This window comes from Lepeophtheirus salmonis, chromosome 9, assembly GCF_016086655.4.
Source record: "Lepeophtheirus salmonis chromosome 9, UVic_Lsal_1.4, whole genome shotgun sequence".
Taxonomy (NCBI): domain Eukaryota; kingdom Metazoa; phylum Arthropoda; class Copepoda; order Siphonostomatoida; family Caligidae; genus Lepeophtheirus; species Lepeophtheirus salmonis.
The window spans coordinates 13,465,534-13,476,305 of record NC_052139.2 but is presented as its reverse complement, the minus strand read 5'-3'; the positions used below and the strand labels follow the sequence as shown (position 1 = coordinate 13,476,305).

Below are 10,772 nucleotides of genomic sequence, written 5' to 3'. Positions count from 1 at the left end.
AATAGAATTAACATAAAGTTTACAGAGGTTTAATGATGAAAAAATATAAACCTTTTCGATATTTTGTACATTTTGGTCCGAAATCTTTCCTACATAAAATAAAATGTAATTAGGGCTATGTTTTGATGAAAAGGAGTGCAACATTGGTAAACATCTGTAGAATATATTTATATTTATATACAGATTATAATATTATTACGAGTTGGGATATTTCTATGTATAATATAATAATAGATCCAAAGAAGAACCGAGTTTTATTTAATGTCTAGAAGTACAAACAAAGTCACAAAATTATGCTTCGCTTGGATCAATCGGGGAAGTAGGACAAACAATGGAAAATAATAAGCTTTACTATCATAATTAAAATAAGTGGTTTTAAGTGAAATTTAAAAAGGTTATTAATTTTTTCAGTGGTGCACGAAAAAAATGTAGTTCACCCATTTAACATCAAGGGCGGAGCAAAATGACTTTTTTTCTTTAGTTGTAAATTCAGAGTTTTATTTCTTTCCAAACAAATGTTACCTAGGTAACTTGATATGTTAAGCCCGTAAAGGTAACAAGCTAACGTGAAACATGAGAAAAGTTCCCCAAAAATAGTTTTCTTCAGCCAATACTAGGGAGAATTGGGAAACTCCACGTGCTTAACGAAAATCAAAATAAAAAATAACATTTGCATGTCCAAAGTAAAGCTGAATGAATCAATAAAATAACACAACGGAGAACTTAAAAATATCTTTGATTTTCAATTTTTTTTTTACTTTGTCCAGTCAATACTAAAAGAATCGTATTATTATTTTGGTTGCGTTTTAACTAGTTTAATTAGGTCGTATAAAAATGTAGATTTATAACTTTGTCTTTTCTCTGTTTAATGAGTCTTTCAGGGAGTATACTGAATTTTTAGGGAACTCATTAGTTTATTATTATTTCATAGAAAACATAGAAAAATTTAAGTAGGTTTGAGTATTGATGTCACGAGGTCCAAAGTTAATATAAGAGACCGTGATATTTGCACAATAAACGATTTTTTCCATTATACTTACAGGACATAAGATCCACTGAGTAGGGTGCAAAGAGACAAGATCCCTTGAAATTAAAATGGAATTGAATATTAGAGGGCGTGTGGGTAAGATATCCCAATGAAAAAATAGGAGCTTTTAGGAACAATGAGTAGATAGAGGTCCATGAATCCACAGGAAAAATTCGTCCATTAATGAAATGTCTTTCTATGCAGTTTCATCTATTTTCTTATCTCATCCCCATCCATCTGTTTAGTAATGGAATTCAGTCATGATTTCACACATCCAAAGACTCTGTGAATGAAAAAAAAAAAAAAAAAAAACAACTTTTAAATCCTCTATTTATATAATTCCGGGATTTGATTATAGTTTGCGATAAGATCTTAGAATTTCTTGTCAATACTAAATATAATATTTAAATATCGGAACATTCTAATATATTTACAATTAGGCAGCCTTTACAAACAATCGTAGATAAGTTAACATAGAATATAAACTGGAATATGTAAATAATAATGTATCTATAAGTTTTCAAGCCTTTGGCTATGGGTGATGGATGGAATAATTTATGTATATAAGTAATTAAATACTCTCTCTAGCCCTTTTCAAAATTTCTAACTTTATATTGTACATATTGTGAATAAATGTCTGCACAGTTTGTCATACCATTTGAAGTGAATAAAATAGAACACAAGTTTCATTACTGTTGCCGTTGGTTGAACTTATAGTGTCAAAACAAATTGCTTTGTTTTTATAAATATGTATGCACTCTTTGTTTAATTAAAAATTCACTCATAATTTATTTGCTAGATCATAAAGAGAAAAGAACAGAAATGTATTTAAATTATATATTTTTTGTAGATACCATCTTCAAATAGGATGACTTAAACGTTTATTTCTTGTTTTATTTGTTAAAATTGAATTAAATGGTCAATTTCCGTGAAAAGATGTTAAGAAGGACACTAAGGCCATAATAATTAAAACTTTATATTTTTGTATTGAATTTAATATGATTTAAACGTAATAACAAATTTTTTATATTTATCAGTCCAATAGTTGGGTTACAAGAGGCTAAAGAAATAAAAAAAAGGGTCGTGGGATAAATTTCAATCAACTTCAATTGACGTTATTTTGAACATATAAATATTATTTTTGTTGAAATAATTATCAAAATATATTTTATAGTAAATTTAGTAAGCTCAATTTATTGTATTAACAAAAAAGCTTTAATCTGAAGTATATAAACAGTTTTGAAGAAAGTACTCAGTTTTTTAGTTGAAAATGTAAATCTTTTATACTTTAAGGCCATTGAACTACCTTTAAATATTCTTCAAAACTTTTTACAATTAAGTACCATTTCTCAACCTAAGCCATTTACTTTTCCAAAAAAGTTGATTTCATTGTCACCCGAATATACATTGTGAAGCAGTATAGCAGCAATCTTCAGAGTCAGGTAAGAGTTTTGTTGAGGATTCTGTGGTGGATAAGATGCGTATATAGTATGTGTTCAGTATTTTTATTACTTTGTTCCACTCAACAAGGGAGATGTGATCACCATTTCTCCTTACAATGGTGATAAATGTGGTCTCCTTGGCAATTTCTGCATATAGACGCTTACGCTTAGGGTTTGATAGTGGAAACTTTTGTTACTCACCAGACTCCTTCTATGAGATTTGAAGCCTTTTGGATGGAGGAGTTTCGTCAGAATGACCCTCTTTCTCTCTTTTCTTACTTCAAAGAGATTGTTTTTCAGTTTTTTCATTTGCAGAGAGTTGTACTTTCCGATTATTATTTTTATGGAGTTAGAATTTTGGACTCCAAGCTTGTTATTTTTGTTTTGAGCTTCTTTGGAACCTTGTTCTTCCATCGTGGAATGTGCTCTTACTCTGTTACCCCACTTTCAGGTCGACGTCATTTGTACTTATATCCAGATATGTTCCATCAGTATTATTCTCTTCATTTGCAACCATAGTCAAAGGTTGACTGACAGAGGAGAAAAAATGTTCTGCTCAACTAGAGAGTTAGAAACGCCCTTATTAAGAAGAAGATGAGATCAATATATTAGCTTTTGAGTGATCCATTTATTGGTGGAATGAAGATGCTTGAGGCCAACCCTGGTTCAGAAGAGGAATGATGTACACTTATAACAATTTTATACTTAATAAAAATGTGAAAACGAACCTTTAACCCCACTAAAACGAATTAAACTCCAAGACAAAACGAGTGACGTGTTGATAGTATAAAGGAAGGAAGTCAACTCAGGAGCTGTACACCAGCTTTCACCAGGCTTCCATTTACTGCTATTATTTATAGAAGACTATAGGGGTCAACAAGGACCTCAAATATATAGTTTGAAGATCTCAAAACTCTTGTATTTCTCTTCAGCTTCCTGATCATCTGAATTTACTCTAGGCTATGAGTTCAGGACATGGGCAAATTTACCTATCAATGCCTTCAACTAACTTTCATCAACTCTTTTAAATTTATAGATTGTCTTAATTTTCATTTTTTTTTTCCTCCCGTCAATTTCAAAATGTAACATCCCTTTAATTTTATACATATAGTTGTTAATGCTCCATTAGGTCTTTCCACATCAGTGGTGTATTCTTTCTTCAATTCTGTTAGGCGAGGTCGAATATCAGTGAACTCGTTAGTATATATGGATGCATATCCATAACCCTGCTCGTTCTCCAACAACTTTGTCTTCTTTAAAACTAAAATACAATGCTGCAATATAAATCGTTACATGTTTTAAGTATATGTTGTTATAAACTCTTCCATTATTAACTTGAGTCAAAGTGATGACAAAGTACAATTTTTTTTTTTTAAACATAACAAATTTTGTAATAAAAAGTATTTCTTGTTTAGAAGAGGGAAATTGTGCCTAAGTTTATTTTTATTTTCTCCGATTTATAAATTTGAATTGTTCAGGTTATATCCAAATAGATCATACATCACTAACTCTATCTTATAAATGCAAATATATCAATATGATTGATTGGACAATGAAGGACTCTTATTAATGAATAATTTCTTAGAGAATGAGACGAATCAGAGTTGACTTAAGGAGGAATTGACTCAATAATTTCATTGAATGAGCTGTGGAAAGAGATTATGGACAATTTTTCATAGACATATAATGATTGATAAATAGAAAATAGCAAACTCAGAAAATTTTGCAGCAGTTATTTTTTTAAATAAGTTATATTGAAAATATAAATCTGCGTCACTTCCTCACAAGGTCTTTTAGTCAATTTTTATGTCTTTTCATGAAACTCCTTAGTTCTTATAGAAGTTTACGATGATTATTTACAAGATTCGGAGGAATTGATGCATTCTTGAGTATAGAGGCGATGATTCACAAGATCAGGAGTCACTATCAAAGATCTCCATGTGAATGGACATAATTTTATTTAAACTAATTAAATTAATGAGTTTCAATATAACTTAGAAAATTGCAAACTCAGAAAATGTTGTATTATATACTTAAACATTTTTTCTCGTTAGCGTCTCTCATTTCTGAATACTCTCCTACAACTCATCATTTGAATGCCTCTGCAAATTCTCTCATGGGTTCGGCTCACTGCAGCTAACAATTCTTTCTTTCAGAAATGAGTATTTCCAATATAAATAATCTGTCATGTCGAATGATAATTAAACGTTTCCCAGAAATAGATTAACCCATCTCCTATTAGAATTTATGTAGTGTTTATTTATTATTAAAGATGTAACAACGCTATAAGTTTGCACCACACTCGAAAAACTACTTAAATTGCGTTTGATAAATTTTATGCAAAAGTAGTGTTTGAAAAAAACAAAAGCCGATTATTTACCTTTTGAAAATTTTATTTACCAAGTTTCCAGGATAAAAATTCGGAAAGTAGAGCAAAAAAGATTAGAAGTGCCTTGTTCAGCCTACACTGGATATAGCAATTCTGATATTAAAAAGACAATTTATTTCTGAAACACCACCTTCTGGAGGGTCAGGGTTAAGGTCAACAACGGAAAAAACATAAGTAATTGTCATAGAAACGAAAGGCTGATCAAATAAAATTCAAAAAAAGGGTATTAGCCAAATAAGTTAATCACATCAATGGCTATTTATTTATAAAATCCTTCGAGACAAGTATTGACATATTATTTCTCCACAATTTTAAAATAAATTAAATATATATTATATTAATTATAAGGGTACTTAATTTAAAATATCAAAGATTCTCATTTTTATAGTAGAATCACGTGATATTCAATCCTCCAAAACCCGTAACTTTCATCAATAGTAGCGTATGTTTCGCTTTCGCTTTTTACAAGCACTTGTTCGATGGCCATCCCTAAACATAACGCGTTTACGACTGATGTTTGACATCTACCACGCTTTTAATAGTGACATCATAAACAATGATTAATTGCATGTTTTGTTTGCATTTTCAATTGTATAAAAGAAGAAACAATCTACATTCTTGATTCTACAATTTGACAAGGTCTTCATTTAATTAAAACATTCAAATCCATTTAGAATATTCCACATCGTAGTGAAGATAAGTCTTAGTTTCTCAAGAGGATCACTTTGCCATAGTTGGCTACTGGAAGGAATGAAGAAGATTTTCTGAAAGAATTCATGAAAGACAAAATTATACCGAAAAAGGGAGATGGGACTGATTAAGTCATTGGTGACAAATAATGGTACTAAATAAAACATACAAAATTCTTTCGGGAGTAGGAGCTAAACAATTGCAGCGTAATATTTTTATGGAGCATGACCTCCAATGACAACTCGAACTCCCTATTAAACCAAGGAAAATTCTTCTATTCTTTTTATTAATTGAAATGGTCATTTTTGGCTCAAAAAGTCGAAGCCAATTTTGGGGACATTTTAAGCTATTAAATGATACTGTATATTGCAACTATTTCGTGAATTTTTGGAATGCCAATATATATTTTATATTTTTAGGGTAATTTTTTATAATGTCGTTAATAAAAAGTCATCAAATTTATTATTCAAAAGATGTATATATTTAAGGAGTTTTATCCGTACTTCTTATCAATCATCTTTTAAAGCAACTTAATACGTGGGGAGAAAAAAAAATAGAGCTTTCGTCATAATTCAATGTTATTATCGTGGAGGAGAAACAATAAAGCAGATGCCTTAGATACATTCTTCATAAGGTGTAGAGAGAAGAGTTACTTCTTTCCTTCCGTTCCACTGCTTCTAAGAGTCATAAAAAGACTGAAGGAACAAAATTGTTCCTTAGAAATTCTGATAGCTCCACAGTCAAAAGGGCCAAAATGGGATTTACAGTTACAGGAAAAATCGAGGGAGTCTCTAAGATTGGGGGCAGGGAGAAGAATTTTCTCGTGGTTAGACCCTCAAAACCTCCCAGAATGAAAAATTCTGATGGAATTGCTGATTTAAAATGGGTTTTATTATATCAAGCTTTCAATTCTAAAGCAATTAGTATTTTTTTATATATTTGATTCCCAACTAAGAGGACTTACACATTGACCTTTATATTTTTCTATAAGTTTTGTTTAGGAGAGGGGTTTTCTCTCCTTAACGTGTCAGGGAATGTAGTAATGAATTACGTAACGTCACATTCCACGTCTTCCTATAGTGTCCTTGCAACAACAAAAGCTGCTTGAGCAAAAAATCCATTAAGGGCGTAGGTGTTATCATCAGATAACCTGTCAACCAGATTCAAGCAATGTTCATAGAATTTAAATCATCCGCTTCCTATATATCAAGATACGTGCTATGTTAAAATCCTAGCGATTGATCTTTTTTTACTCTCTGTTTGGGTCTAGAAAAATTCAAGTTTAAGTCATATTAGTAGTGGAATTAATTTAGCAAGTTTTCTTGTCAAAGATCAAGATCACGAATAAATAAAACAAAAAATGTATTTTGTATCATAATATCAGTGTACAATTTTAAAATTTAATATTTTTAAGAATATAATTTTATAATTTTAAATAGGGGCATTGTAAGATATATTTTTTGAAGATTTGATCAAGGGACCTTTTGTAAAATTCTAAAGTCAAAAAAAGGTATTCCAGTCATCTCATGGGCTTGAAACATTTTCCACATTTATGATATATATATATTATTAAATATAACATTCATAAGTTTAAATAGATATATTCTTGTATAAGTATTTTCTCTTATAATACTACAGTCAATATCACTATTAGCAATACGTAGAAGGGTTCCATTGACGTCACAAATTGCGTCGTCGCCCGAAATAAACAATATCTAGGGATTTCAAGTTAATATATTTGTCAAATAAAACAAACTTTGTGAAAATTGTCCATTAGGATTAACTACAAAGAGTGCCATGAAATATGAAAAAATAAAAAAATACGAAACACCTGCAATAAATATATTGTATTTACACCTCATTTTACTTTATAACCAAGCTTATGTGTATGTTGTTTCAGCTTTTATTATATAAATTTCATAAGTATAATTTAGTTTGATTTAAAGTAGCTGACTCTACGTATTTTGAACTCAGAAAAGGTATAACATAATAGTTGGCTTTTTATATTAATTTATATCATTAAAAGGCCCTTGTTTAGAATTTTGTTATTTCATACTCGGTCATTGATAGTTATTTTCAGAAATTATCAAATAAATGTATATAATTATTAATAACTATTCTTTAAATAAAAAATCAACAGTTGATAACACGAAAATACAGACTGTATCCTTTCCTTTTTAACAATTGAAGTAAAGAGTTGATAAAAAAGCTATTCGTTAAAGAATAATAGGGATATTTGATTTAAATTAAATAGCAGGCATCATAGACCAATGTTATTATTAAAAGGTTATGTAACAAGAAACAAGAAAATTGTAGTGCAAATACGGCAGATTTATAAAGTAACTCTCTTTATCCCCCGTTATGGTGACGTCATTATGACTCACAGCACGTGTAAAGGTAATACATAAGACCTAAAAAATGAAGTTCAAAATAACTGGAGATAAGACTCATTTATTTATATTTAACCTTATAATGATGAGTTTATTATAAAAATTGAATATTTCAATTAGTAAATGACTCTTTATTAAATCCCTAATTTATTTTATTGTTCTAAAGGAATGTTATATCACTTTACAGTTTACACATATTTTCCTATTAGAAGAATTTTTTTTATTATGTTTGTTTTTCTGTAAGATAATTTGGTATATTGTTTAGCTTTCCATTAATAATTTTTTCGTTTAGTTTTCCTATTTTGAAGTTGAATACTTACATAAATTAATTAGAGTTATATTCATTTATAAATATATAATGATATACAACATTAAATATTACGGAAAAATACAAATAATAGTTAATCTAATTTTTATTAATCTATGACAAATTTGAACAACAAAGGGAATCTATCAGTATTCATCCCCCCCCCATTTTTTGCTGGAAAAACAAGTAATTATTATATAAGTAATAGTTATTTACTATTACCTATAAACACTGAATTAATTTTACCTTCAAAATTAGTATACATGCTAGAGTATGATTTGACTCGAATTCTAGGCGGAGGCAATTAGTTCATAAATATATAAGTATGTTATCCGATTCTATTGAAGATTGTTTTGGAACTATTATAGAACCTTCTATCTACATATGTACATGCGTATCACGTATTATCTATTTTCAAATCCGGGAGAGACGTATCTCAAATAATAAGAATTAACATATTATGCATTTGTATATTACAATAAATATACAAATCCAAATACTTTGTAATACGTTGTGTTTTTTTTTTTTTGTATTCATAATACCAAGAGTGAGATGCTTTAAACAAGACATGATTCAACTTATTCAAATAAATCAAAGAAGCCAAAAGTAAAATCCACAAAAAATGTATTTATTCAATAAAAGACAAAAAGTAACACAGAATTTTTTTTTAAGAGAGTTATATTTGTAAGTCCTTGTTTGACGCCGAGTTGAACTGAAGATCCACATCGGAGTTATTCTTGTAAATATGTTACAAAAAAATTCAAATTATATTTTTCCCCTTTTAAACCTGTATTATCTAAGAGTTAGTGTTAAAAAAGACATTTTGATATCAAAATACTGTCTTTAGCTTCAATATTAAGGAAGTTATGACCAATTTATCATCGAAATTTAATGCAATTTTTTTGTAGTGCTATGCAATAACCAACACTAAATTCTGTGATTTAATAAAGTATAATATTTATATAAAAAAATATCTTACACATGAAAAAAAGTAGTGAGAAAAAAAATATTTGTAATCTTTATTTTCTCACTCATGGAAACATCACTTTTTTAAAATCTAATTACATATATTATGTACATATTTAAATCTCAATCGTTATTAGGTACAAGTCGGGAGTTCAAAGATGATAGAACAGTCTAAAATTCAGATATTGGATATTGAAAAAACTGTGATTCATGAAGGGTTTGATGAGACAACAGGAGTAAATGACATTGCCTTACTAAAAACTGTAGGCAAATTCACGTTTACTGATTTGGTTCTTTCATTATGTATGAATATAGACCGATCAATAATTCACCAGGGAGCGAATGGAACAAGTAACATTTTTGTGAAATAATAAAGTAAAATTAACGTATTCATTTTTATATTGAAATGTGTATATAGTGAGCGGGATTACTAATGAAGAGAGCAAGGTATTACAAACTGATAGAGTGACGATTATGAAACAAACTAGTTATAAAGTTTGTAGGCATCCTGGAGTGTTTTGTACTGGTCCAAACACTGGCCTTAAGTCAATGGCTTCTGGGGCATCTCTTGCAATGTGTTTTAATGGCAAATGTGCTCTGGCCGGTCTACATTCAACAAGATCGGCTGCATTTAGTCTCGATTACACTAAATTTTACAGTTTTACAAACATTGTATACTACTTGCCTTGGATTTATAAGAATGGAAAATAAAAAGATTTGAAATGATGATATTTCAATGTATTTGTTTGATGAAGCAATTACCTATAATTTCTATAAAAAAATTATTTTTATCTTTTTAAATATGCACTAAATGAACATTGATATGAGCATTAACATTAAAACAATACTGAATAAAAATAAAGAATAGGTTAAAGATCCAGGTTTTTGGACTTCATGTACACATATATGCAAAAAAAATAAAAATATTTATATTCAAATTTGAGGGCTACTGTAAAATGATTGCCGTAAAAAGGTTGCAGACAAAATGATTTGGTAATGTGATTGTGAGGTAATGTCATGGTGTAGGTACATTTTGATTGTAGGTATTATGATTCTGAAGCAAAATTATCGTGAGCAAGGTTATTGTGAGTTATATTAGGTACATTTTGATTGTAGGTATTATGATTCTGAAGCAAAATTATCGTGAGCAAGGTTATTGTGAGTTATATTATTGCAAGAAAATATTATTGTGTGCAATTTGATTGCTATTTATATTATATTCGAATAATAAAACAATTGAATGATGAACTCCTGGGATGCAAGGCACGTTATTTTCCTTCGTAGCTGCTTCCCTGACCATCAAAGACCCCTGTTAATAATCCATAATCCATACAAGAATTTATTACATTCTTAGGTACTTCAATTTGGTTTTTGGAACTGTTGTTTACCATGATGGATGAAAGTTTGGCCATTATTGACGTTGTCAGCTGTAATAGGTATTTAGTATTTAAAATTAAAGTATGAATTTCTAATTATTTATTCATATCAGTACATTTATAACAAAATGGTTAATCAGCTTTTAAAAAAAACCAGAAAAATTTGATAAATTTTAATTAACACA

General features: G+C 29.1%; 1 long non-coding RNA gene across 1 annotated transcript; it reads left to right on the top strand.

The window, feature by feature from the left end:
* The first annotated feature begins 8,952 nt into the window (after positions 1 to 8,952).
* Positions 8,953 to 10,149, top strand: LOC121124197 (uncharacterized). Its single transcript, XR_011781736.1, has 2 exons — positions 8,953 to 9,562; positions 9,630 to 10,149. It is a non-coding gene; the product is annotated as an uncharacterized lncRNA (long non-coding RNA).
* Positions 10,150 to 10,772: the final 623 nt, after the last annotated feature.